Genomic DNA, 27,828 nt, shown 5'->3' with positions numbered 1-27,828 from the left:
TGCATGTCTTTTGCCCATTTTAAAATCAGATTCCTTTTTCTTTTTGTTTTTTTGGCCGAGCCGTGTGGCTTGTGGGATCTTAGTTCCCCCACCAGGGATTGAACCCAGGTCAACGCAGTGAAAGGGCTGAGTCCTAACCAATGGACTGCCAGGGAATTACCCTAGATTTCTTGTTTATTTTTATTGTATAGAGTTTTTTCGCTATTGAATTTTGAGAGACATTTACGTATTCTAGATATTCCACTGAAAACATTTTTTATTATCTTTTCTGACTACAGAGGTAATACATGCTCATTATTTTAAAATTCCAGCACTTCTGAAATATATAACATAGAATGTGAAAGTTCTCTGTTATTCTAGCACATATGTAACCATATTAACTGATATCAGAGGATTTTTTTGCTTTTGCATGTACTATAAACCTATTCACATAAATAGTTTATTTTTAAACCAAAATGAGATGAATGCAAACGGCTTTAAAATTGCTTTTTTCCCCCCTCCATTTCATAATGTAACCTGGACATCTTTTCACACGGTTGGTAGAGACCTACCTCATACCTTTTAACATCTGCGTAATAATTCAACAGTACATGTGAGACTTCAGAACTACGATGAAAGCGTTCGCTTGAAAGCCAGGAAAGTTCCCATTGTATTTTGTTTCATTTATGTTGTGGAATTATCATCCTGAAGCATACGGTTGGTTGTTTAGTATCTTAGAAGCCTGGTCGCAGGTTTCCCTGAGCTCATGCTTGAAACTGAGATATTAGTCATGTGGACCAATGGTCTGTTAAGTTTTTATCAAGTTTTCTTAAGAGCCTGTGACTCTCCTCGTCGCCAGTTTTTTTTTTCTAGGAGCCTCTTATTCTGATGTGGATTAAGCAGCAGGAAAAACCATAACATCCCTGGGTGAGAAGCTAAAACCAGCCCTGGGAACAGAGCTTTGGGATCTTTTCTTTGTTGCTTTGTGGAAATTGATCTGATGTTTTGCACAAAAGCTTCTTCCTCTCCTTCTGATGTAGATTAAAAGTCAAGCCCTAACAGTGCCTCCAGGTCCTATGTCATCTGTGCCCTGTTCTTTCCTGACCTCCTCTCCTGCCTCACGTGTCACTGATTACAGCTGCAGCAGCCTCTGCGTCTGTCCCCAAAAGCCTCGTTCTTTGACCTGCTTCCCACCCCCTCACCCCATTCAAGTCTTGCTCCTTAAAAAAAAAAAAAAAAAGATTAAGTACTTTAGTTAAGTATAGTATGTTTATCAAGGCAGGTCAGTGGTATGATTTCCCAGTTCATACTTATTTTCAACAGAAAGGTTCGGGGAAATGTTTCAACAGTGTAAGACATAGCTCTTGAATATCCAGAATCTTCACCACCCTTTATTCTGGATAACAGAAGGATATAAATAAAGTGATCTCTTTTTTTAAAAAAATTTATTTATTTATTTATTTATTTTTGGCTGTGTTGGGTCTTCGTTGCTGCGCGCAGGCTTTTCTCTAGTTGCGGCGAGCGGGGGCTACTCTTCTTTGCGGTGCGCTGGCTTCTCATTGCGGTGGCTTCTCTTGTTGCAGAGCACGGGCTCTAGGCTCTTGGGCTTCAGTAGTTGCAGCACGTGGGCTCAGCAGTTGCACAGCATGGGCTGTAGAGCTCACAGCCTTCAGTAGTTGCGGTGCACGGACTTAGTTGCTCTGCAGCATGTGGGATGTTCCCGGTCCAAGGCTGGAACCTGTGTCCCCTGCATTGGCAGGTGGATTCTTAACCACTGCGCCACCAGGGAAGTCCCGTGATCTCTTTTTAAAAAACTTGTTTTAATTTTAATTTTTTTGGTCACGCCGCCACATGGCTTTGTGGGATCTTATTTCCCCCGACCAGGGCTGGAACCTGCGGCCCCGGCATTGAGAGCACCGCGTCGTAACCACTGGACCGCCCGGGAATTCCCTTGAGTGCTCTTCTTTGCACAAATATTCTCTCAATAGTTAGTAATGCCATTCTATCTCTCAAGAGCAGCTAAAAATCCTATCAATTGAATATGGATAGAAGTATGAACAAGACTCTGACTGCCCTCCTTAAAACGGTAATCTCGTTCACAAATTTCCTTTCTCCACAGCCCTTATTATTAGAATGTTTTTAATTGTGGCGAAACGCAATGAACGCAGAATCTACCATTGTAACCAGTCTCAGGCATGCAATTCAGCGGCATTAAGTGCACGTACATTGTCGTGCAGCCGTCACCACCGTCCATTTCCAGAACTCATTTCATCTTCCCAAACTGAGACTCGGTCCCCATTCCACACGAACTCCCCTGCCCCTCCCCCAGCCCCGGGCCCCGCCCCCTACTTCCTGCCTCTATGGATCTGGCTCCTCCAGGGACCTCCTAGAAGTGCGGTCACACGGCATTTGTCCTTTCGTGTCTGGTTTATTTCACTGAGCGTAATGTCCTCCAGGTTCGTCCCCGTTGTAGCAGGTGTCAGAATTTCCTTCCTTATGGCGAGCTGCGTCTGACCAGCAGAATAACAGTCACCACACGCTAGATTCTTCTCGTATCACACTTTATTGGAGTACACCTTGGTTATAGAAAGATGGAAGGAAGACGCCGCAGCCTTAACGGCAGCTGCCTTATATAAGATTCGGGGTACTGTGCAAGTCTCTGATTGGTTCATATCGGAGGCATGGCCACGCGTCACCTTCGGACTGGTTACTGCTCCAAAACCTTGTTAGCATATTCCAACGCATGCGCACTGGCTACAGGATGGATGATTCAGCTTTTTCTATCCTGCTTTGCGGCAACGCTTTGCCGCGCCCCACACTTCCTCTCTAAGGCCGAAGAGTGCTCTGTTGGCTGGATGGACGCCTGTGTTTATCCATTCATCCATCCATGGATACTTGGGTTGCTACCGTTTTTCGGCTGTTGTGAATAATGCCCTGTCTTTTCATATAGTGTAAAGTTATGTTCCGTGAGTGCACGGATTGTTGTGTGTTTTGATCATCGATGTATTTCATACGCTTAAAACAGAGTCTGGTACACGGTAGGTGCCCAACAAATATTCACCGAATGAATGAACGTATGAACGTGCTCCTTGTTGCTGTTTTGGGGGGTCTCTGTTCAATAGGATCTCCAGTCGTCATACTTTAGAGGTTCTGGGCCCATTTGGCCGGCACTTACCAGGTCCCTGCTGCTGTTCATTGGTTTGTTCATTCATTCATTCCCATTTATTCTGCTTCCACTATGTGCTGGGCGCTGGGCCAGACACGGGACACGTAGTGAGCCGAACCAGGCCTAGTAACTGATTTTCTGGCCTCTAACTGGGGACACACAGACATGAGTCAGATAATCGCACAGACTTCTTGTGAAAGAGAGCCGTGGAAAGGCATTTCTCCTCCACACCCTTTTCACTGGATCCAAGTGGCCCACTTTTTTCTTTTTTACTGTTGAGTTCTGAAAATTATATATTCTCAATACGAGTCCTTTGTTGGCTACGTGATTTGCAAATAATTTTTCCCACTCTGTGAGATGTCTCCTCATCGCCTTATCAGGGTCTTTTGCAGAGCAAATCATTTTAGTTTTAATGAGGTTCAGTTTATCCATTTTTCCCTTTATGGATATGGGATGATTTTTTTTTTTTATTGTCATAAAACATGACACAACATTTACTATTAGTGGCCATTTAGTACGCTCAGGATGTTGTGCCACCATCGCTACTATCTCGTTCCAGACATTTTCATCACTCCAGGAGCAACCCCCAGGCTCGTTCCCTCCTCCGCACAGCCCCAAGTTTTCTATCTCTATGGATTTGCCAGCTCTGGACATTTCACAGATAAATGGAATCATATAACATGTGGCCCTTGGTGCCTGGCTTCTTTCACTTAGCACGGTGTTTTCAGATGATAGATTTTGGGGGATCAGACGCGTGGCTCTACAATGACGGTCTGCGTTCCTGCTGGGTCCTCCATCAGCCTGACTTCCATGGTCTCAGTGCTTCCGGCCCCGGCCTCTCGTCTGACCCAGCCGCCGATCCCTGCCCAGCGCCTCGTTCTCCGGTCCTCTCCAGGGAACAGCCTGGTGTCTTCTGGACCTCGGCGCTCAGTGGCTTCCTCTCCCTCCACCTTCACACCCTCTTCCCAGCTGACAGCTCCCATTCTGGCTCTCTGGGCACTTCCGGTCCAGACATTTGGCTCTGTCCTGGGCATCTCTGCAGGGTTCCAGCACTGGCCTCACCTCGATGCCACAACAAAAGCCTGTTCCTTCTCCTGATCTCCTTTCATCATCGAATGTGTGGGTCCTGACTTCTACTTTTCCTGTCCTCATGCCCCCATGGTCACTTACAACCGGAGAATGGATGAGGAAAGGGACTTCGGAGTCAGACCCCCTGGTTCTGGGTCTTTCATTCATTGGCCTAATACCTTTGGACGAGTCACTCAATCTCACTAAGCCTGTGAAATGAGTTGATAACACCTGTCTCGTGGTCATTGTGGGGATTACATGGGCTGGCACTCGGTCATTGCAGAGAGAATGGTTGATGATTGTGGCCGATTGTATTTCACAAAGATGGCCACAACAAGAGCTCCTGTCTCACATGCCCTTCTAGAACCTTGTCACCCCGTCAAGAGATGGAGTGCAAATCAGCCCCACTCCTTGAGTCTGGGCAAATTTATGACTCACTTGTAACTAATGTGACATATGACACTAAATGACCTCCAAGGCTGCATCATAAAAGGCTATGCAGCTCTTGCCTTGTTCACTGGAACACTTGTGTTTGGAGCACTGAGTTGACATCATGTCAGAGACCTTACGTGAGGCCACCATACTGTGAGGAAGCCCAGACCACACATAGGTGTTCTGGCTGTCAGCCCCAGCTGAGGTCCTGGCTGCAAACGGGCGTCAGTTGCCAAACAGTGAGTGAAGATGCCTCCAGATGATTCCAGCCCCCAGCCATCCAGTTGCCCCCCACACCTCCCAGCCTTTGAATCGTCCTAGCTGAAGCCTCAGACATCAAGGAGGCGGGAGAAGCCATCCTTGCTGTGCCCAGTGTTAATTCCACACCCATCAGCATCCATCAACATTACAGAAGGGTTGTTTCATGCCTCTAGGTTTGGGGCTCGCTTGTTACACAGCAGTAGTGACTAGAACAAGGATACAGATGCTGTCTTGCCAATTCTATCTCTTTTTATATCCGAATCTGACCACTTCTCCCTGTCCATCTCCACTTCTACCATCATAGCTTGGACCCTTGTCTTTGACCTGCATCAAATTCCAAACTTGTCTTTCTGCCTCCTGTCTTGACCCTCTAAACCTCCCTCTACCACACACATCTTTCTAAAACGCAAATATGTCCCAATTGCCTTCCCCAATCCTTACCCAAGTAATGATTCCCAGGCATCTCTCATGAAAGTCTGGAGCGATTAATCACAACATTGAAAGATTCATAGTGTGGTGTACCTCACTGTAATGAGGGGCTTTACCTTTATCCCAGCCCACTCTGATCCGGCCTGGAAAAAAAAAGATAAAGAACCTGATGGTGCTCAGAGCATTTGATATTTTTGGAAACAGAAAGTAAGTTCTTTACTTGGGAAACATGTAAGTACTCTGAGTTTACCCATCCTTGAAAAATTATCTTAAAACCCTTCAGGCCCTGAGAATTCCAGATAGACAGGTAAAAAATTATATACTCTTGAGTTAGTTATTTAATTGCATGTGGAAAAATTAAATATAATTTAGTCTTATGTGCTCTTCAACCACACAACGTTCCTTAGGTGGGTCAACAATGAAAACAAGGATCTGGCCAGAGATGCTGGGTTCAGGAGGCCCAGGTGAGCAGACCCAGGCTTTCAGGGTCCTTACTGATAGAAAAAAACATCTGCCCCATGGGACCCGACAATCCAACATCTCCCCAAAAGTCACCTTTTAAATGTCGGCAAACAGAACAGGTAAAACTTTGAACTTAAAATGCGATGCTTGCTTTTTGGCAAATACATTTTAAGGGCTCTTGCTCTTCAGAGGTTGTTTTTAACGGACCCTTTGGAATATGAGGCTGCACTAGGTGTACCTTCAACTCGTAGCTGTTTCAGAAATTCATATTGGAAGGACTTCATTCCTGGTTACTTACATGGTATGTGGTCAAGATCATTTGGGAAATGTAGTAAACTTTCACAGTTAACTGAGCAAATGAAAAAACCCTTTTCAGAGGGGGAAAATGGAAATAACTTTAAAAAATGCCCTTTGTCTTTTAACCATGAAGTTTTGCCTTGACTATGGCTGCTCGCCACTGTCATTTTTAGAGCTAAGGTCTCTCGTATAAAGCCTAAAATTCTTCTGTTGAAAGGCACTTCCTTCTGCTATTTTATCACCTTCCTGGTTTTGTCTAATCTCACCCAGATTACGGTCGTATTTCTTGGCTTTTTTTAATGTGCACATTAAAATTTCAAACACAGAGTCTTTGTTCTGCAGTCTTGACTTTTCATGCACCCTTAGGCGTATTTTGGGTCTCTTACAAAGAAGAATGTTTTGCTTTAAATAATCTTATGTCTTTAAACCTACTTTGTCATGTCCAACTTCTAAAATTTTCATGCATTCTGATGAGGTATTCTATTTAGAGAGTATTTTGTTTTAATTAAGCCCATCTTAAGAGACATTTGGTTTTTGCCAAGAATGTGCTTTCTCCCTTACAAATCAGTTATATTTATAACATTCATAAACTAAGTCATAGCAAAGGCAAAATTTTAGCTGCACTGTGACTGTGTCTTCTAAGTTCATGGGGAATTAAAGAGAATAAGAACGGGTTAAGACAAAACATGACGGCAAATCAAGACACTGTAAACACACACGGACTTTATCTTCCATAATTTTTTCTTCTGAAATGCTGGGTTTTAAAATTGTTTTATAGAACAATTTCTCATCCCTGAAAAGAATGCAGAGGGTAGGTTGCTATATTTGTGAGCAAATTGTGGGAAAAAGCTACGCTAGAAACTCTAATTCTTCCTTTGTTCAGTTAGGCTGCATTTTAAAATTCAAGTTTATTTTTTCCTGAATATTACAATATACATCCACATAATAGAATATATAGAAAATACAGAAAAACAGAGACATGAAAATTAAAGTCATCTGTCTCTCTCCTTTTTTTTTAGATATTCTTTTTAAAAAATATTTATTTATTTATTTGGTTGCACCAGGTCTTAGTTGCAGCAGGCGGGCTCCTTAGTTGTGGCATGCGAACTCTTCGTTGCAGCATGTGCTATCTAGTTCCCTGACCAGGGATCAATCCCGGGCCCCCTGCATTGGGAGCGTGGAGTCTTAGCCATTGCGCCACCAGGGAAGACCCTAAAGTAATCTATCTCTTATCAAGAGGCAACCAATATTACTATTTTGATCTATTTTGTTGGTAATATTTCGTATATGACTTTTTTTCTTATGTGGTTAGGATCATATCATATATGTATGTTTTTTATCCTGCTTTTTTTATTGTGGTAAAAATGCACATAACAAAATCTACCATTTTTTTAAACATCTTTATTGGAGTATAATTGCTTTACAGTGTTGTGTTGGTTTCTGCTGTATAACAAAATGAATCAGCTGTATGTATACATATATCCACATATCCCCTCCCTCTTGCATCTCCCTCCCACCCTCCCTATCCCACCCCTCTAGGTGGTCGCAAAGCACCGAGCTGATCTCCCCATGCTATGCACCTGCTTCCCACCAGCTATCTATTTTACGTTTGGCAGTGTATATATGTCCATGCTACTCTCTCACTTTGTCCCAGCTTACCCTTCCCCCTCCCCGTGTCCTCAAGTCCATTCTCTACGTCTGTGTCTTTATTTCTTTCCTGCCCTTAGGTTCATCAGAACCATTTTTGTTTTTTAGACTCCATATATATGTGTTAGCATATGGTATTTGTTTTTCTCTTTCTGACTTACTTCACTCTGTATGACAGACTCTAGGTCCATCCACCTCACTACAAATAACTCAATTTCATTTCTTTTTATGGCTGAGTAATATTCCATTGTATATATGTGCCACATCTTCTTTATCCATTCATCTGTCGATGGACACTTAGGTTGCTTCCATGTCCTGGCTGTTGTAAATAGTGCTGCAATGAACATTGTTTAACCATTTTTAAACGTACAGTTCAGTAGCATTAAGTCCATGTACATTTTCGCACAACCATCACTATCATCCATCTTGAGAACTTTTTCATTTTCCCAAACTGCAACTTGGTACCCATTAAATAATAACTCACCATTCTCCCTTCCTTTCAGCCCCTGGCAACTACCATTCTACTTTTGGTCTCTATGAATCTGTCTCTATGTTATCCTGCTTTTTTGAACGATATTATATCATAAGTATTTTCCCAAATTATTAGGATCATTTAATGACTGCTTACTATTCCATTGTATGGATTTATGTAATGATTTACTGAACTGTAACACTACTGTTGGTCTTCTAGGCTTTGTCTATTTTTCCATTATAAATAATACTTTGATTAGCACTGGGGACATAAAACATTATCTGTACTTCTGTGCTTTTTAGGATCGAGTCCTAGAAGGGGAAATTATGGGGTGAAAGGGTGTGAGCGTTTGAAAGGCTTTTTTAAATATGAATTTATTTATTTATCTTTGGCTGCATTGGGTCTTTGTTGCTGCGTGCGGGCTTTCTCTAGTTGCAGCGAGCGGAGGCTGCTCTTCGTTGCAGTGCGCGGGCTTCTCATTGCAGTGTCTTCTCTTGCTGCAGAGCATGGGCTCTAGGTGCATGGCCTTCAGTAGTTGTGGCAGTGGGCTCAGTAGTTATGGCTCCTGGGCTCTAAAGCGCAGGCTCAGTAGTTGTGGCGCACGGGCTTAGTTGCTCCGCGGCATGTGGGATCTTCCTGGACCAGGGCTTGAACCCATGTCCCCTTCACTAGCAGGCGGATTCTTAACCACCGCGCCACCAGGGAAGCCCCTGAAAGGCTTGAAAAAGATATTGTCAATTTACTCTTCCTACAGGGTTTTACCCATTCACATGTGCCTTCCTCAGCACAGGTAAATCTCTCTCTCTCTCTCTTTTTTGCTAGTTGAATTGCTGGTAAGGTTCAATGTATTCATTTGTATTTTAAATCATTTATCATCTCTTGCAAATGGCCTGTTTGTATTCAGCTTAATAATCTAGGGTGGAAACTGCAGTGAAAGCTAAGCTTGCTGAGATGTAGCCACTCTTCTGAAAAACTCTGCAGGGACACTGACTTTTGGGGTGTACTGCTGAGTTTCAGGGGTGCACATCGCCTGTCCTTCGTGTCAGATTTCAAATCTCATGTAGAAATTTCTAGCAAATTTCTGAGCTGCCCTCCAGTGCACCTTGGAGAGGTGGAAAGGGGTTTCCCAAAGGGGCTAGGACATGGGTCCTAAGCTGTGTGATGGGGGCAACGAATCACCTCTCCGGGCCTCCCCGCCCACTCCGAGGGCTCGCCCAGCTCTCAAACCCACAGGAATAATAACACACGCTTAAGGCCTCCAGGGTTGGACGAGCTCCAACAAGGAAAGCATTTAGCACACAGTAAATGCTGAGTTCCGTCCGACCTGGTGATTCCTATTTGATAGTTGTGTAAGCAGAAGGTGATACAATAGTAACGTTTGTTCCTCTCTGTTACAAACCGATTCTCAAGAGGGAGGTAGTATATTCTGACAACTAGACCACCTGTTTTGTTGATTGAAGAATGTCGGGGAGGACCCTGGCTCTGCATTCTAGAGCCTTTCCATTCCATTCTAGAAATGTTCACATCAGGGTGTCTCCTATTTTTTTTCACAATAGTTAATACATGCCAGGCACATAATGTAAATGATCTGTAATCTTAGGAACAACTCTGAAAGGCAGGTATTACTGTCTCTCGTTGATAAACCAAGAAGCTGAGGCACAGAGAGGTCAATCACCTTGCCCTGAGGCACACAGCAGTGAGCTCCAGGGACCTCTCTTCATTCTGGGCTGGGAACCATTCACAGATTTTTAACTGAGGTGAAATTCACACAGCATAAAGTTAACTATTTTTTAAAAAGTTTCCCTTCCCCCTTCCCCTCTCCCCACTGGTAACCACTAGTTTGTTCTTTATATCTGTGAGGTCTGCTTCTTTTCTGTTATATTCACTAGTTGGTTGTATTTTTTAGCTCTGTGATACATTTCTTTTCTTTTCTTTTTTAAAAATTTATTTATTTTATTTTTGGCTGCGTTTGGGCCTTAGTTGCGCCTGGCAGGCTTCTCTCTAGCTGTGGCGTGCAGGCTTAGTTGCCCTGTGGCACGTGGGATCTTAGTTCCCAGACCAGGGATTGAACCTGCGTCCTCTGCATTGGACGGCGGATTCTTAACCACTGGACCACGAGGGAAATCCCATAAAGTTAACTTTTTTTTGCGGTACGCGGGCCTCTCACTGCTGTGGCCTCTCCCGTTGCGGAGCATAGGCTCCGGACGCGCAGGCCCAGCGGCCACGGCTCACGGGCCCAGCCGCTCCTTGGCATGTGGGATCTTCCCAGACCGGGGCACGAACCCACGTCCCCCGCATCGGCAGGCGGACTCTCAACCACTGCGCCACCAGGGAAGCCCCCATCATTAGTTTTGATAACCTCCACCGATGTTTCCCTCCGTGATTCACCAGATGGAATGTTGGCCGGAGAGCAGCTGTTGTGATTTGGGAATGACCTTCAATTCTGTTAACCTGAAAATTCACACAGTCTGAAGAGCTGGAAGGGACTTTGGAACAAACGTAATACAGACGTATTTTCTCTTATTTCTAGTTGAATGTTTCCTGTGATGGGGGGCTCACTCCACCATGGTGGGGGGACAATTACATCGTCGGACAACGGCCTTGAGGGAGTTGAGCTGACTGAGGAAAGAAACAGGGAGGTACCTTCCTGGCAGAGGAAAAGTCAGAGCGATATTTTCCAACGCGGACCTGTGCGCTGCACTGCCCATATCATCAGGGGCCTCGCTGGGGCGGCTCAGCTAGCGGGTAACCCTGGAAGAGTTTCAGTCACCATACACAGCCCCTCCCTGCTTCATCGTCGGCCCATTTCCTTTTTTAAACATATTTTATTTATTTATTTATTTAATTGGCTCTGTCGGGTCTTCGTTGCTGCCTGCGGGAGCTGTGTTGCCGCGTGTGGGATCTAGTTCCCTGACCATCATTGATCGAACCCAGGCCCCGTGCGTTGCGAACGCGGAGTCTCAGCCACTGTTCCCCCAGGGAAGTCCCCACCCATCCATTTCTTAAACGTCTGGTGGCATTTCTTGATCTGCGAGTCTGATCCGCTTCATGACCCCCGTCTTGAGTTTCTTAGGAGACACTTTGTTTTCAGTCCTCCAGGACAGGCAAATGCAACGTCTGTAATTAAGCATGACTGTTATTAAATTCCACACCTTAATGGATAGTTCTTGCTGAGGTGAGTGGAGTGCCAGGCAAGGAAGTAAAATGTGCCTCAGAAGTCATAGAGGGCTTCCCCGGTGGCGCAGCGGCTGAGAGTCCGCCTGCCGATGCAGGGGACGCGGGTTCGTGCCCCGGTCCGGGAAGATCCCACGTGCCGCGGAGCGGCTGGGCCCGTAAGCCGTGGCCGCTGAGCCTGCGCGTCCGGAGCCTGTGCTCCGCAACGGGAGAGGCGGCGACAGTGAGAGGCCCGCGTACCGCAAAAAAAAAAAAAAAAAAAAAAAAAAAAGTCATAGCAACTCAGACTTGAGCTTGCCTGGTGGGATGCAAATGAAAAAATCCTCCAGCAGTTGAGCTACAAATTGTGTCTTTGCCATGGAACTTCTCACCGTTTCCTGATACGCCACTTCTTGCTCCCAAGGCAGAGTACCTGGGATTTAAACTGATAAATAAGTCAACTCTTAGTTGTCAGTGGTGGCTGGGAACAAGGGTGATACAGAAACAAACAGGTAACTTTCAAATTGCATTTTATCTGCTATCATTATAACTTCTTCCCCTACCAAACTTTCTCTGAGTAGCAAAATGGAACTACTTGGAAGCCTTTTTTCTTTCTATTTTTTTCTTCCTTTCTGATCTTGCGGGATGTGAATGATCCAGGGTCTGGGCACTCATTGCCCAAGTAAGAGGCAGCTACAAAAGCGTTAGATGAGAAGACCTAAATAGACATTTCTCCAAAGAAGAAATACTAATGGCCAAGAGGCACATGAAAAGACTCTCGTCATCGATAATTGTTGGAGAAATGCAAATCAAAACTACAATGGAGTTCCACCTCACACCAGTCAGAATGGCCATCGTTAAAAACTCTACAAATAACAAATGCTGGAGAGGATGTGGAGAAAAGTGGACCCTCCTACACTGTTGGTGGGAATGTAAGTTGGTGCAGCCACCGTGGAAAACAGTACGGAGGTTCCTCAGAAAACTACAAATAGAGCTACCGTATGATCCAGCAATCCCACTTCTGCGTATATATCCAGACAAAACTCTAATTCAAAAAGAGACATGCACCCCTATATTCACAGCAGCACTATTCACAATGGCCAAGACATGGAAACAACCTAAATGTCCATCAACAGATGAACAGGTAGAGAAGATATGGTACATATAGACAATGGAATACTACTCAGTCATTAAAAAGAATGAAATAATGCCATTTGCAGCAACATGGATGCAACTAGAGATGATCATACTATGCGAAGTAAGTCAGAAAGAGAAAGATAAATACCATATGATATCACTTATATGTGAAATCTAAAATATGACACAAATGAACCTATCTATGAAACAGAAACAGACTCACAGACATAGAGAACGGACTGGTGGTTGCCAAGGGGGAGGGGGTTGGGGGAGGGATGGAGTGGGAGGTTGGGATTAGCAGATGGAAGCTTTTATGTACAGGATGGATAAACAACAAGGTCCTACTGTAGAGCACAGAGAACTATATTCAATTTCCTATGATAAACCATCATGGAAAAGAATATTTAAAAATACATATACATATGTATAACTGAATCACTTTGCTGTACAGCAGAAATTAACACGACTTTGTAAATCAACTACACTTCAATAAAAAAAATTTTTTTTGTAAAGTTGGATGATGAGCTTATAAGAGAAAAATGGCTAGAAATTAAATAAGTATCACACGTGCTGTCTTTGGAAAACCAAAGTTCAATTTGATTTCATGGTGAAGCCCGCTCTCCCTTAGACCCCCGGCTCTGAGATCTCCCATCAGAAGGCAGCCTTAATGCTGTTTCATCTCCAGAATCGACAACCGATCTGCTCCACGTCTGGTGTATGACTCTGTGGGCAGCTCTCCTCGGTTTCTGGTTGCAGGAGATTCAGGTGAGGGCTGGGTGGAAACCATCTTTCCCCTGTGGTCCCCTTTTCTTTGCATATTCTGGTTCTTAATAATTAATTTTTCTTTTTAGTTCTCAGTAGCCTGTTCTTTTGGACCAGGCCAAAGCACACTTTGCTTTTTCACATTTCCTTTCATTCTAATCACAAAAATCCCTCCAGGCTGAAGCTTCTTCTCAGAAACCTGGCAATCAGAAGAGGCAGCCAGTCTCTTACTATCACTTCCTTTGGAGCCCCGTCATAAATAATTAACCTGAAGTTAGGCTCAGCCCACACATGGACGGGGTGCCATTGGCGATGGTGTGAGCACTTTCTCTCCTGGGTTTTTACCCCGTTCACGAAATCCAGGAAGCGGATGCAGACCTTTCCATTAGCAAGAATGAGCTGTCCGCTCTGGAACCCTTAGAGAGGAAACCACAGCCGAGACACTTTTCTCATGCACTTAAACGGGAGAGTTGTTCATGAAGCTGTAATCTGAGGACGGCATTTTCTCCCACCAGCATCTCACAGGCCCCCTAAGGCTGCTACTGCCCCACAAACATTTTATTTTGACCTGCTGCCAATTCAGTCTCATCCCTGGGGAAGACAGTGGAGGGCGAAGGGTAGATGCAGAAGGGGCTGTAGTCACCTTGACCCAGATCCAGTCTGTGGCTACAACAGCCTCAGGGAGGGGGGCGGGGCTCAGATGGATTGATTGGTTTCTTTTCCTTTCTTCCACCCTTCCCTCCCTCCCGCTCTCACTTTCCCTTTCTTTCTTTCTCCCTTCCTTCCTTCCTTCTTTCCTTCCTTCCTTCCTTTCTTTCTCCCTTTCCTTCCCATCCCTTTCCTTCTCCTTCCCCTTCCTTCCTTCCTTTCCTTCTTTCTCTCTTTCCTTCCAATCAACGTGAAATTCACATGACATAAAAGTAACTATTTGAATCACAGAAGGGCAAATATGATATGATTCCACTTATAAGAGGTCCCTAGAGTTGAGACGGAAAGTAGAAGGGTGGCTGACAAGGGCTGAAGGAGGAGGAGGGGGAATTAGTGTTTAAAGGGGAAAGAGGTTCAGTTGGGGAAGATGACGAAGTTCTGGAGGTGGGTGGTGGCGGGGATGGTTGCACAAAACTGCGAATGTACTTCACGCCCCTGAACGGGACATTTCAAGATGGCTAAAACGGTAAGTTTCAGGTTATGTACATTTTCCTACAAACATGTATGTAATTTTTTAAATTAACCATTTTAAAGTGTCAGGTCAGTAGCATTTGGTACATTTGCAATGTTGTAACAAGTTCCCCAAACATTTTCCTCACCTGCAGAGGGAAACTCATACCGTGACGCATCCCTCCTCATCCGCCACGCCCCTCCCTCCCCCGTCCCTGGCGAACACGCATTCACTTTCTGTCTCTACGAATTTGCTTATTTGAGACAGATCGTATAAATGGGGTCATGCGGACTGTGGTCTTTTTGTGTCTGGCTTCTTTCACGGAGCGTCATGTTTTCGGGGTCCATCCACCTCATAGTATGTGTCATTCCCCTCTATGGCTGAGCAATGGTTCATCGTATGGATTTCCACCCCTTGTTTATCCATCATTGATTGATTGATGGTTGATGGACACTTGGGATGTTTCCACCTTTGGCTACTGGTTTTTTAATTACCATTTTGATCATTTATTTTATAAACTTTACTTATTTTAAGATTAATTTTTATTGGAGTATAGTTATTTCACAATGTTGTGTTATTTTCTGCTGTAAAGCAAAGTCAGTCAGTTCTACGTATACATATACCCCATCTGTTTTGGATTTCCTTCCCATTTAGGTCACCGCAGAGCACCAGGTACCCTGTGCCGTACAGTAGGTTCTCATTAGCTACCTCTTTCACCTTTGGCTGTCGTGAACGTGTGTGGATCAGGATTTGCTTGGGCACCTTTGATGGGATTATTTGGCTGTTTTTTGTTTCGGCTCCTCTCTCTCCTCGTCAAGAAGCCTGGAAGCTGCCCGTCCTCTCCTGTGGCCAGGTTGGTCCTGCTGGGGCCTCCTGCGGCATCTCTTGGAAGACCTGCCGGGCAACACGTGTCAGAGGGTCAAAGCCGTCAGAGGCCACCCAACAGTTAGGCAGCTGCCTTGTCATGCTCCCTGGGGAGGGTGCTCAGCGACGTGCGCGGGGCGTTGTGTCCGTCATCGGTTTTCTAGAAGCACCACCGAAGGGGATATCATAGCCTCGGAGGGGCAGGTACTCGGAGAATCCATCTTCCTGAGTCACCTCTCAGCAAACCCTACTTTCAAGTCCCTGGATATCCTGTTTCACTTCAGCTTTAGTGTGAACAGGATGTGTAAGACACGGGGACACTGAAATGGGAGGGCAGGACAGTGCCACCGAAATTGTGCCCCAGTGCGGCTCACCGAATGGCCCGCCAGCGCCAAGGCTGTCCTGGGGAGGCGGCTGCTGCCTGAACGTGGTTCCGGCAAAAAAAAGAGGTGAGATGGGCTATTAGGCTGTGACAGCATTAAAAATCCTCAGCCATGGAGTGTCTTTGTCATGCAATTCCCAAACCCTTTTAACTTATTGAGGCAAAATTCACATCACATAAAACCAACCATTTTCTTTCTTTCTTTTCTTTCTTTCTTTCTTCTTTTTTCCTCTTTTTTTTTTTGGTTGCACCGCACAGCTTGCGGGATCTTAGTTCCTCAACCAGGGATGGAACCTGGACGCTTGGTAGTGAAAGAGCTGAGTCCTAACCACTGGACCACCAGGAAATTCCCTCTTTAAAAAAAAAAAAAAAAAATATATATATATATATATATATATATATATATAGAGAGAGAGAGAGAGAGAGAGAGAGAGAGAGAGTTTAATTTTTATTTTATATTGGAGTATAGTTGATTTACAATGTTGTGTTAGTTTCAGGTGTACAGCAAAGTGATTCAGTTATACATATACATATATCTACTCTTTTTCAGATTCTTCTCCCATATAGGTTATTACAGAGTATTGAGTAGAGTTCCCTGTGCTATACAGTATGTCCTTGTTGATTATCTAAAAACCAACCTTTTAATTAATTAATTAATTAATTTACAATTAATTAATTAATTATTTTTGGCTGTGTTGGGTCTTCGTGGGCTTTCTCTAGTTGCGGCGAGTGGGGGCTACTCTTCGTTTTGGTGCGCGGGCTTCTCATTGCGGTGGCTTCTCTTGTTGCAGAGCATGGGCTCTAGGGGCGCAGGCTTCAGTAGTTGCGGCACATGGGCTCAGTAGTTCTGGCTCGCGAGCTCTATAGAGCGCAGGCTCAGTAGTTTGCGGTGCACAGGCTTAGTTGCTCCGCGGCATGTGGGATCTTCCCGGACCGGGGCTCGAACCCGCGTCCCCCGCATCGGCAGGCGGATTCTCAACCACTGTGCCACCGGGGAAGTCTGTACCATTTTATTTATTAAACATTTTTTTTAAAGAATTTTATTTTGGGGCTTCCCTGGTGGGGCCTCCACTTTCTACCTGGATGGTGTCAGGCACACTATTTATTTACACAATTTTAAGTTATGTTACTGAGACTCAGCATCCTTGCCTCTCCGGGGGCTGAACAATGCCTACCTGGAGGGCAGCGGGGAGGGGACTTCGTATGGAGGCTGGCACGTGGCAGGTGCTCAGAAGTCGTTCCTGTAATATTGTACTTATTCCACGACGGAGACGGTGGTGATGCTGGTGATGGGGGAGAGATGTTGCTGCTGTGGGTGGAGATGCCAGGAGAAGCCACACACCCTGGTTACCTGCTCTGATCCTGAGGCCAGGGGCATTAACAGAGGCGGAGAGGTGAAGAATGAGGGTGAGACTTAGGAGGAGCTTGAAAACCACTCCACGCAGGAGAAGCCAAGGGAACTTGGAAACCTTTGAAGAAATGAGGATACTGTCTCACCCTGACTCACATGTACCGGCAGGGCGTCTCCCTGAGACGGTTCAGAAAGCCTTGTTTCTTGTCTCCTTTGAACTTGGAAGCTGCGGAGGAGGGTTTGAAAGGCCGTGACTAAGCTCCCAGCCAGCTGACCCGCGGCCTTCTGCTGAGCAGGCAGGCGCCAGGCGAACGCGCCCCGGGCAGTGCATTCATGTGGCTGTACAAGAATGTGATTTTTGTTTGCCGGTTTTCCTGCTCTTCTTTTACACACAGAAAAATGCTGCGTGCTGGAGGGGGTGTCCCTCTTTTTCTTGTGTGGAAGTCACTTCTTCAGTTCCCAGATAGGATCTGGGATTCATTCTCCTTGTGAGGAAGCCACCCTGATTGCCCGAGGAGCCCCCCCATCCCCCCACCCCCCCAGGCATCCTTAGCAAGATACCACTTATTCTAGATCGTGGGAAAGGCAGAATCGGACTGTATTTGTTTCCTAGCGCAGCAGTGACAAGTGACCACCAACTGGGTGGCTTAAAGACAACAGAAATGTATTCTCTTCCAGTCTTGGAGGCCAGAAGTCTGAGATCAAGGTATCAGTTAGGGCCGACCTGTGCCTCTCTCCTAGCTTTGGGTCCTCAGCAGTACTTGGCTTTGCTTAGATGGCAGTTGCTTCCCTCCAATCTTGGCCTCTGTCTGTCACACGGCCATCTCCCCTGTGTGCCTCCTCTCTTCTTATAAAGACAGGAGGCCCTGGATTTATGGCCCACCCGAATCCAGTATGGCTTCATCTTAACTGATCACATCTGCAAAGACCCAACTTCCAAATAGGGACATGTTCTGACATTCTGGGTGGATATGAATTTGGGGGTGGGGTGACACTATTCAACTTGGTACACAAACAAAAACTACAAATGGCAGCAATGATCCAGAAACCCCAAACACACGAACCTAATACCCAGAAACACAGATTCCAAGCCAGACTACCTATGTTCCCCTCCTTCTCTTTTAAGCGCGACTGCGTTTTTTGTGTGTGTGTGTGTGTGTGTGTGTGTGTGTGTGTGTGTGTGTTTAGATTAAACTTCCATAGCTCCCTTTACCCCTTCCCAGACAACACCACCCTGCCCCAGGTAGCCACTGTGCACTTGGTGCCCTCAGGGAGCAATTAGAGGTACAAGGGGTCCTTTGGGGTCAGTGCAGTGAGGGAACTTGTGCGTGTTCATTGCTGGTATACAGAAATACAATTAATTTTCATATATTGATCTTGCATCCTGTGACCTTACTGAATTCACTTACTTATAAGTCCTAGGAGATTTTTTTGTAGATTCTTTGGAATTTTCTATGTAGACAAGCACGTGATCTGTAAATAGGAACACTTTTGCTTTTTCCTTTGTCATTTATATGCCTTTTCTTGCTCTTCTTGCTTTGTTGTTCTGGCTAGAACTTCCAGGACTATGTTGAGTGGTAGTGGTGAGAGGGAAATCCCGGCTTTGCTCCCAATCTTAGGGGAACATCCATCAGGCTTTCAAAATCAAGTGTGATGTTAGCTATAGGCTTTTAAAAAATAAATAATTAATTGATTTTAAATTTGTTGGGTCTTCATTGCTGTGCGCGGGCTTTCTCTACTTGCGGTGCGCAGGCTTCTCATCGCGGTGGCTTCTCTCGTTGCAGAGCATGGGATCTAGGTGCACGGGCTTCAGTAGTTGTGGCACACGGGCTCAGTAGTTGTGGCTCACGGGCTCTGGAGCTCAGGCTCAGTAGTTGTGGCGCACGGGCTTGGTTGCTCCGCAGCATGTGGGATCTTCCCAGACCAGGGATCGAACCCGTGTCCCCTGCATTGGCAGGTGGATTCTTAACCACTGCGCCACCAGGGAAGTCCTAGCTGTAGGCTCTTGGTAGATTTTTTTTTCTTTTTGGCCGCACCACGTGGCCTGCGGGATCTTAGTTCCCCGACCAGGGATTGAGCTCATGTGCCCCCCCACCCCCAACAGGGGAAGCATGGAGTCTTAACCACTGGACTGCCAGGGGAGTCCTATAGATAGTTTTTTTTTTTCTTTACCAAATTAAGGAAGTCCCCCTTTATGCCTAGTGAGTTTTAAATCATGAATGGTACTGAATTTTGTGAAATGCTTTTTCCACATCCATTTATATGATCATGTAATTTTTCTTAGCCTGTGAGCATGGTAGATTACATCAATTGATTTATGAGTGTTGAACCAGGCTTGCATCCCTGGAATAGATCCCACTCAATCCTGGTGTGTAATTCTGTTGATACGTTGCTACATTTTTTGGTTCATATTTTGTTAAGGATTTTTGTATCTATATTCATGAAGGACATTGTAATTTTCCTTGTTTGTACTGTCTTTGTCTGGTTTTGTTAACAGGGTAATACTGGCTTTATAAAATGAATTGGGAAGTGTTTCCTTTGCTTATCTTTTCTGGAAGAAATTGTGGAGAACTGATGTTCATTTAAACATTTGGTAGACTGCTCCAGTAATACTATCTGGGCCTGAAGATTTCTTTTTTGGAAGTTTTAAAGTTATGATTCCAATTTCCTTAATTGTTACAGGTTCTTTAAATTACCTATTTCATTTGGGGTGAGTGGTGACAGTTTTTGATTTTTGAGAAATTGGCCCATTTCATCTAAGTTGTCATGTATCTATGAGTATATAGGTTTCAAAGTATGCCTTTATTGTCCTTTTAATCTCTGCAGGCACTGTTTCATTCCTGATATTGGTAATGCGTGTTTTCCCTTTCATTTTTCTTTTTCAGTCTTGCTAGAAGTTTGTCAATTTTACCTGTCTTTTCAGAGCACCAGCTTTTCTTTTTCTTTCACTTTGTACATTTTTTTCAGCTTTAAAAAATAATTAAATAATTAATTTTATTGGTTAAAAATATAGAAACTAGGGCTTCCCTGGTGGTGCAGTGGTTGAGAATCCGCCTGCCGATGCAGGGGACACAGGTTCTTGCCCCGGTCCGGGAAGATCCCACATGCCGCGGAGCAGCCGGGCCCGTGAGCCACGGCCGCTGAGCCTGCGTGTTCAGAGCCTGCGCTCCGCAGTGGGAGAGGCCACAACAGTGAGAGGCCCGTGTACCACAAAAAAAAAAAAAAAAAAAAAAAAAAAAAAATATATATATATATATATATATATATATATATATATAGAAACTAAGGTGTTTCTTTCTCACAGCTTTCAAGATTTTTTGTTTGTTTTTGTTTTTGTTTTTTGTGGTACACGGGCCTCTCACTGTTGTGGCCTCTCCCTTTGCGGAGCGCAGGCTCCGGATGCACAGGCTCAGTGGTCATGGCTCACGGGCCCAGCCGCTCCACAGCATGTGGGATCTTCCCAGACCGGGGCACGAACCCGTGTCCCCTGCATCGGCAGGCGGACTCTCAACCACTGCGCCACCAGGGAAGCCCTCAAGATTTTTTTCCATTTCTTTATTTTCAATGTTTTCCTATGATGCGTCTTGGCATGGACTTCTTTGGATTCATCCTCTTCGGTATTTGCTCAGCTTCTTGAATCTGTAGGTTTAGGATATTTGCCAAATTAGGGAAGTTTCCAGCCATTATTTTTTCAAATACTTTTTCTACTCCACCCTCTTTATCCTCTCTTTCTGCAGAACTCTGATGACAAGAGTGTTAGTTCTTTTGTTATAGTCGCACAGATGCCTGAGGCTCTGCTTATTTTTTTACAGCCTATATTTCTCTCTTGTTCAGATTTGGTAATTTCTGTTGCTCTTTCTTCAAGTTCATTGATTCCTTCCTTCATCCCTTCCATTCTGCTGTAAGCCCATAATTGATTTTTGGTGGGGGGGTTGGTTATTTTTTTCAGTTCTAAAATTTCCATTTGGTTCTTCTTTGTTTCTTCCATTTCTTTTTTTGTAAAAATAAGTAAATTTATTTATTTATTTTTGGCTTCATTGGGTCTTCATTGCTGCACGCAGGCTTTCTCTAGTTCTGGTGAACGGGGTCTACTCTTTGTTGAGGTGTGCAGACTTCTCATTGTGGTGGCTTCTCTTGTTGCAGAGCATGGGCTCTAGGTGTGTGGGCTTCAGTAGTTGTGGCACATGGGCTTAGTTGCTCTGCGGCATGTGCCATCTTCCTGGACCAGGGCTCATACCCATGTCCCCTCCATTGGCAGGCGGATTCTTAACCACTGTGCCACCAGGGAAGTCCCTCTTCTATTTCTTTGTTGAGATTTTCTATTTCTTTTAGAATTATTTATTTATTTATTTATTTTACTTTTGGCTGGGTCGGGTCTTAGTTGCGGCACACGGGATCTTTCGTTGCAGCTCACAGGCTCTTTGTTGTGGTGTGCGGACTTCTCTCTAGTTGTGGTGTGCAGGTTTTCTCTTCTCTAGTTGTGGTGCGCAGGCTCTGGGGTGCGTGAGCTCAGTAGTTGTGGCATGCGGGCTTAGCTGCTCTGCAGCATGTGGGATCCTAGTTCCCTGACCAGGGATCGAACCTGCATCCCCTGCATTGTAAGGCAGATTCTTTACCACTGGACCACCAGGGAAGTCTCAAGATCTTCTATTTCTTTGCTGAGACTTTCTATGTCTTTGTTTGTTTCAAGTGTGTACATCATTGCTTGTTGAAAATTTTTCTAATAGCCGCTTCAAAATCTGATTCATATTATTCTGACATCTCTGTCTTCTTGGTATCAGGATCTATCAATTGTCTTTTCTCATTCGACCTGGATTTTCCTGGTTCTTGGTGCGATGAGTAATTTTCAATCGTTTCCTGGACTTTTTGGTATTGTTATAAGACTTTGGGCCTTCAATACATATTTTTATTCTGCCTGCCTCCACTGACACCTCCAGCAAAGTAAGGGGGGGAATTCCTCCTCATCACTACCAGGTGGGGGGTGGACGTCCAGGTTCTCCACTTAGCCTCTGTGGACATCCTGTGTTGGGGGAAAGGGTACCTTGTTACTGCTGAGTGGAGATGGAAGTTCAGGCTCCCTCAGGACCCTGCTAATACCGCCTTAGCTGGGAAAGGCTGGGGTGCTTTATCACTGCTACCCATGGCCTCCACTGGTACCATGGGCGACAGGGGGCCTTGTCACTGCTGAGTATGGTCAAAGTCCTGATGCTCCCCAGACCTTCTCTGACGCCACCCCAGTGGAGAGGGAGAGGGGGCCTCATTACTGCCTGGCTGGAGTGAAAGTCTGGGTCCCCTACTTGACTCTCTCCAGTACCAACCTTGGAGAGGGGGCACTGGTTTGGGATACCTCCTTTCAGCTTGGAGAGAGTGGAGAGCTGGGCTCCCCTCTCAGCCTTTTGCTGATTTGGGTGGGAGTGGGGCTGGCTGCAGTGGAGTAGAAACTTATTATCTAAAAGTTTTCTGTCTTGTTAGGCTGTACCTTTCCTGATCCTTTGACTAGAGAGAAGAGGCTTTTGTTGTGGTTTTTCCTTCTTTGCACCAGTTGGTGTGTCTGGGTTTCTGGCTTCCCCAGCATCAAGTCTGGTGCCTCTGAGGCAAAAAGGAAACTCAGGGAACTCAGCACCGTGTTGTCCCTTGGTTTCTGATTTCCATACCCCTTCTGCCTTCATCTTTCCAAGTCTTCTTGTGTAATGTTCGTGGATTTTATTTTATTTTTAATTTAATTTTTTTTTTTTTTTGTGGTATGTGGGCCTTTCACCGGTGTGGCCTCTCCTGCAGCAGAGCACAGGCTCCGGACACGCAGGCTCAGCGGCCATGGCTCACGGACCCAGCCGCTCCGGGGCACGTGGGATCTTCCCGGACCGGGGCACGAACCCGCGTCCCCTGCATCGGCAGGCGGACTCCCAACCACTGCGCCACCAGGGAAGCCCATTCATGGATTTTAGTTGTACTTAGCGGGAGGAATAGGAAAAAGTACATCAACTCCATATTTCTGGAATCAGAAGTCTGTCTAAGCCACATTATTTTTAACAACAAAAGTGATCTGTATGGTCAAAATCTGCCCTGTATGTTGTTAAAGGAGGGGGAAAGAGAGATTTAATATTGTGTCATTGGGCAACATGATGGAAAGACAAGCAACCACTTGTGTTGGTTTTATTTCAGTGAATAGGCATCCTCAATAGTGTGTTTATATATTTGAAACCTCAGTGATGAATTTTACTACATTTCTTTCTTTTTTTTCTTTCTTTTTTTTTTTTTTTTTTTGCGGTACGCGGGCCTCTCACTGTTGTGGCCCCTCCCGCCGCGGAGCACAGGCTCCGGACGCGCAGGCTCAGCGGCCATGGCTCACGGGCCCAGCCGCTCCGCGGCACGTGGGATCCTCCCGGACCGGGGCACGAACCCGCGTCCCCCGCATCGGCAGGCGGACTCCCAACCACTGCGCCACCAGGGAAGCCCTACTACATTTCCTAAATGCTAAAAATGTATTGACCAAACACACGATCTCTACAAATTAAACTAGTATGATGAATCTATTATTGAGGGAGAAGTATTTGAGTGGGGTGTGCATGCCAGAGCCTTCCCCTCTCTCTTCTTTGCCTAAGAAAAGGAAACCTGGCAGCTGCAAGGGGGTGTGTGGTGAAGGTTTCTGGGGCCGTTACGGTCCCTCTGGACGCCGAGGTCTGATGGGGCCATCATTAAACGTCATTGACTGCTGGCTCTTGTTGAATCCCCAGGTCTGCATGGTGGGGGAGCTAAGAAGCAGGTTTCGAATGAATAAAGTAACATCGAGGGATGGGCACAGAGTCCCCAGATTTCCCTGCGGAGCTGCACGCATGTGACTGTGGCCCTAAGAACCCAGTTCTTTAGAGGACTAATGAGGTATGAAGTGTGGGACAATTCACAAGCCGAGGGCGTGGAGTGCGGCAAGGAATGTTCCAGAAGACAGACTTGGAGGAAAACACAGCAGCTAGAAGGGGGCCGTGAAGGCGGGGAGCCCTTGCTAAGATTCAGCTTTGCCTCACGATCGTGTCTCATGCATGCTGTCTGGCTTGTGAGAGAGGGAGTGGAGAAGCTCTCTGCCTCTGTGCATATCAATGGTGAGCACTGACTGAGTACTTACTGTGTGCCATACACTGTTGGTGTATGATAGCATCTAGTTCTAGTTCTCAGAGTACCCATATGGGGCAGAGTCGTTGTTGGTTCCATTTCAGCTGCAGAAACTAGGGCACAGAGAGGTGAAGCGATTTGCCCCAGGTCACACAGCCAAGAACTCAAAGTGCCTGGGCCGTCTGACTTTAGAGCCTGAAGTATCCAGTTAGCAGAGGTGGTGTGTTGTGATGCATCGTGGCTGGGAACCTAGTGACCTTACCGGGCATTATGTGGCCTTTTGGCAAAGTTAGCCATCCTCCAAGTCAAATTGCAGACTCACCTTTGCTTGGGCACAGTTAGGCTCTCTGGGTCTGTGATGGGTGTTGTTCTGTCGCTCGATTGCTGGCTAAGAGCACAGTTTCTATTCAGAGGACGATGATCACAGACAGATGTTCCATGTACGAATGTTTGTCATTTTCACATCATTTTTCCTTTTTAATTGCCTGTCCGATAGTCCACTCTGCACCCGGGGATGGATTTTCTTGATGAGCTTAAGCTGCACACAGCAGACTCTGACCAACATCTGAAGGCGACCTTTTTAAATTAAAAAAAATTTGTTGTTGTTGTTGTTTTTGTTTTTAGTAGTTCAGGGACGTCCTATAAAAGTGAAGAACGAGGGCTTCCCTGGTGGCGCAGTGGTTGAGAGTCCGCCTGCCGATGCAGGGGACACGGGTTCGTGCCCCGGTCCGGGAGGATCCCACATGCCGCGGAGCCGCTGGGCCCGTGAGCCGTGGCCGCTGAGCCTGCGCGTCCGGAGCCTGTGCTCCGCAACCGGAGAGGCCGCAGCAGTGAGAGGAAATGAAGAACGAGATAAAAATAACACAGCTTTTTATTACTACAGAAGACACTTTGCATTTGATAACTCTTCATATCCGCGCTGCCTTGAGTGGGTATGTGAAATACCTCTCTTCCAAAGTGATAGCTTGAAATGGTGGCCAAAATATTTTTTCCCAAGTTTACCACTACTGAGAAATTTGACCGCCTTTGTTCTTGCAAAAATGCAAGTGATTAATCAATCTAAAAGGAGTTAAGCTGCCCTTGGTAATCTGAGGCTAGAGAACTGTTGTCAATTGTGTGGATTCCGGGGGGGGGGGGAGAGAATAAGACCAAGGTAGACTGCACTGAACGATTGGAAAGGGAGATGGACGCTGTGAAGGACATTATGTCTGGGCTTTTGAAAATTTAATGAGGATGTGACTTGACACTTGGACCCCCGTTGTTTGCCTGGGCAGAGCGGAGAATGCTAGTCTGCACAAGATCATCTCGATTCCAATGAGACGTTTTCTTTCCTAGATGAAATTAGATTTTGGAAAGCGTTGCTTTCCTTTCGTGACCGTGAGCCAGCAGCGAGCTGGCCGCCGTGTGCGCCTTTCCCAGACCGGACCAGAGACCTCTGAGCAGATGTAACGGATTAGTTGGGGTTTCCATCTGCTGACGGTTACTGCTGTCTCTGCATTTCTTGATCAGTATCAGAGGAGATGGGAACTGCTCTGTGTAGGCGGCGTGGGCAGCCTCTTTCTGACTGAGTGCGAAGAAACTGGCCTTGGCAGGGTTTTGGCTATCGTGACCTTAATGCTGGGCGAGGACACTTCTGTCCAATTTCACAGACTTCCACTTGGAGGATGGAGATGAATACACAAAGGAGAAGTCCTCTGACCTTTCCAGAATGTGTGCCCCATTCTTGATTTCTTAAACTATTTCTACAATGGTCAAAGGGCTGATAAATGGCTTTCAACATGTTTTCAAGATATCTCTCACTTTTGCTTGCCCTGTTCCAGCAGCAATACCAAATACGTCCAGTTCAAGCAAAAATGGTTGCTTTCTACTTTTCTTTGATATGGCCAGGCCCTGCAGTGGATCACAGAGACAAAGTACATACAGACTACAGTCTTGGTCTGAAGCAGTTTCAAGGCTGCAAAGCCAATAGACAGGAAACAGCAAACATAGTGAGACAGTCTATAAATAGGATAGGACATCAAAATTTCAATTAAATAATTAGTTGAGTAATTATATGCTTAATGGCTGTATTCCTTCTAGGCCATATGTCCCTTGAGGACAGGAACTGAATCTATCTTTTTCATCATCGTATTCCCAGCACCTGGGACAGTGCTTGAAACACAGCAGGTCCCTAAATATGTATTGTCTGATGGAATGATTGCAACAAGGTTTTGGGTTTAACACTTGAGGTGGTATCTGCTGCATGAATTATTTTCCTTACAGATTCACTTATAAAGCTTTCAACATCCGAGTAACACAGATGGGCATAAAGTGAGTGCCTATCTTAGTGGATAATTAGGATACTTGATGTTCCTACGTAGGGCCAACCTGCATGTGAGCAAATTAGATACCTGCTATCTTGGTGGCATTTAAGAGGTACTGGAAAGCAGCTCTTTCCCCCAAAATCTAATTTTTCAATTAGATATTAATTCCTTCGCATACTAAAGGTTTTTAAGTCTTCCAATTATGCCATTCAAGTGCAGAAATAAAGGCTTATAATCCGAGGCTTTATTCTCCCAACACTTTTTGCAGGCTTTGTCGAAATGGAGGCCCTGGGTAAGCTGTGGGGATAATATAATACCCTGCTTACAAATAACTGGGCTATGGCTGATTCTGATGGAAATGAGCTTGGGTGGAGATCAGAGAAGCAATTTTCAGACTCAAACTTTGAGAGAAGCATCTATGGATCACACTCTAAGAAACCTAAAGAATTAGGAGTTGACATTTAAAAGCACTTAAAATTGATAGTATCACTGAGTTCAAAGCTCCACATGTCACATTATCAAGTTCAAAGTATGCTGTCATTTTTCTCAGTAACTACGCTGTTATCTCCAAGATAACCGAGCCAACAGGAACAAGACCAGGAAGCCAAGTCTGTGGGCTGGGATGCAAACCTACATCACCTGATGCCTAGACCCCTTTTCTGTTGTATATTTGTCATATAAGCTGTGGCAGGTCTTATGTTACCCAGAAGTGTGCCGGGAGGCTTAAGCAGCATTAGAATGCTGGGTGTTTAATTTTTGAGATTATTAGGAGATTGCACTCTTTGGAATCATCCCACAACCTTGAACAAAAAAGTGAAAAATGTCCATTTTGATAAATGACAGCAGAAAGTTCCTTCAACTCAATGGGCCATCTGTAAATATAAAACACTTGCTGGAAAATTATATTAGAGATGAATTATCTCCTCCATTACAATGTTTCCTTTTCTTTAATGCAATTTAGTTCCAGCAAATTGAACAGAAAAGCTTGGGAGGGGCCCCATTCAATGGTTCAGGAGGAGTTACTGGAAGCAAGATGTGGAGTGGGAAAGGAGATCCGGGGAAGATATGGAGCAGGGGCAAGCTGAGGCCTTCTGCCCAGGAGGCCTGTGCTGAGGACCCCGTCTGTGCCCAGGGGAAATTGAATTCAGAGCTCCTTCTGCATCATAAATCCAGGGCAGCTGGCAGCTTTCCAAGGGAGACGGGAGAGAAAGCGCAGGAGCAACTGGGGCCAGACGGACCAACCCTACAAAGCCCTCTGAGGGTGGGCCCCAGGTGTGCCGGCTGGGGATTCGGTTCCAACCTCATGATAACGTTTATTTACAAGCTTTACACTTTATTGAAGTGCACGCATCTCCAGGAAAGGAGAGCCTCCATTCTACACCAGAAAGCGGGAAGGC

The 27,828-nt window shown here is 45.5% G+C and overlaps 1 protein-coding gene across 1 annotated transcript in view; it reads left to right on the top strand.

Moving 5' to 3' along the window:
• Window positions 1–27,828, top strand: part of SMIM10L3 (small integral membrane protein 10 like 3) — a 132,501-nt gene that overhangs the window by 39,478 nt on the left and 65,195 nt on the right. The window lies entirely within an intron of this gene.

This window comes from Kogia breviceps, chromosome 14 (assembly GCF_026419965.1).
Source record: "Kogia breviceps isolate mKogBre1 chromosome 14, mKogBre1 haplotype 1, whole genome shotgun sequence".
In the NCBI taxonomy this organism is placed as follows: domain Eukaryota; kingdom Metazoa; phylum Chordata; class Mammalia; order Artiodactyla; family Physeteridae; genus Kogia; species Kogia breviceps.
Note: the sequence above shows the minus strand (reverse complement) of the source record. Positions and strands in the feature narration are given on the sequence as shown.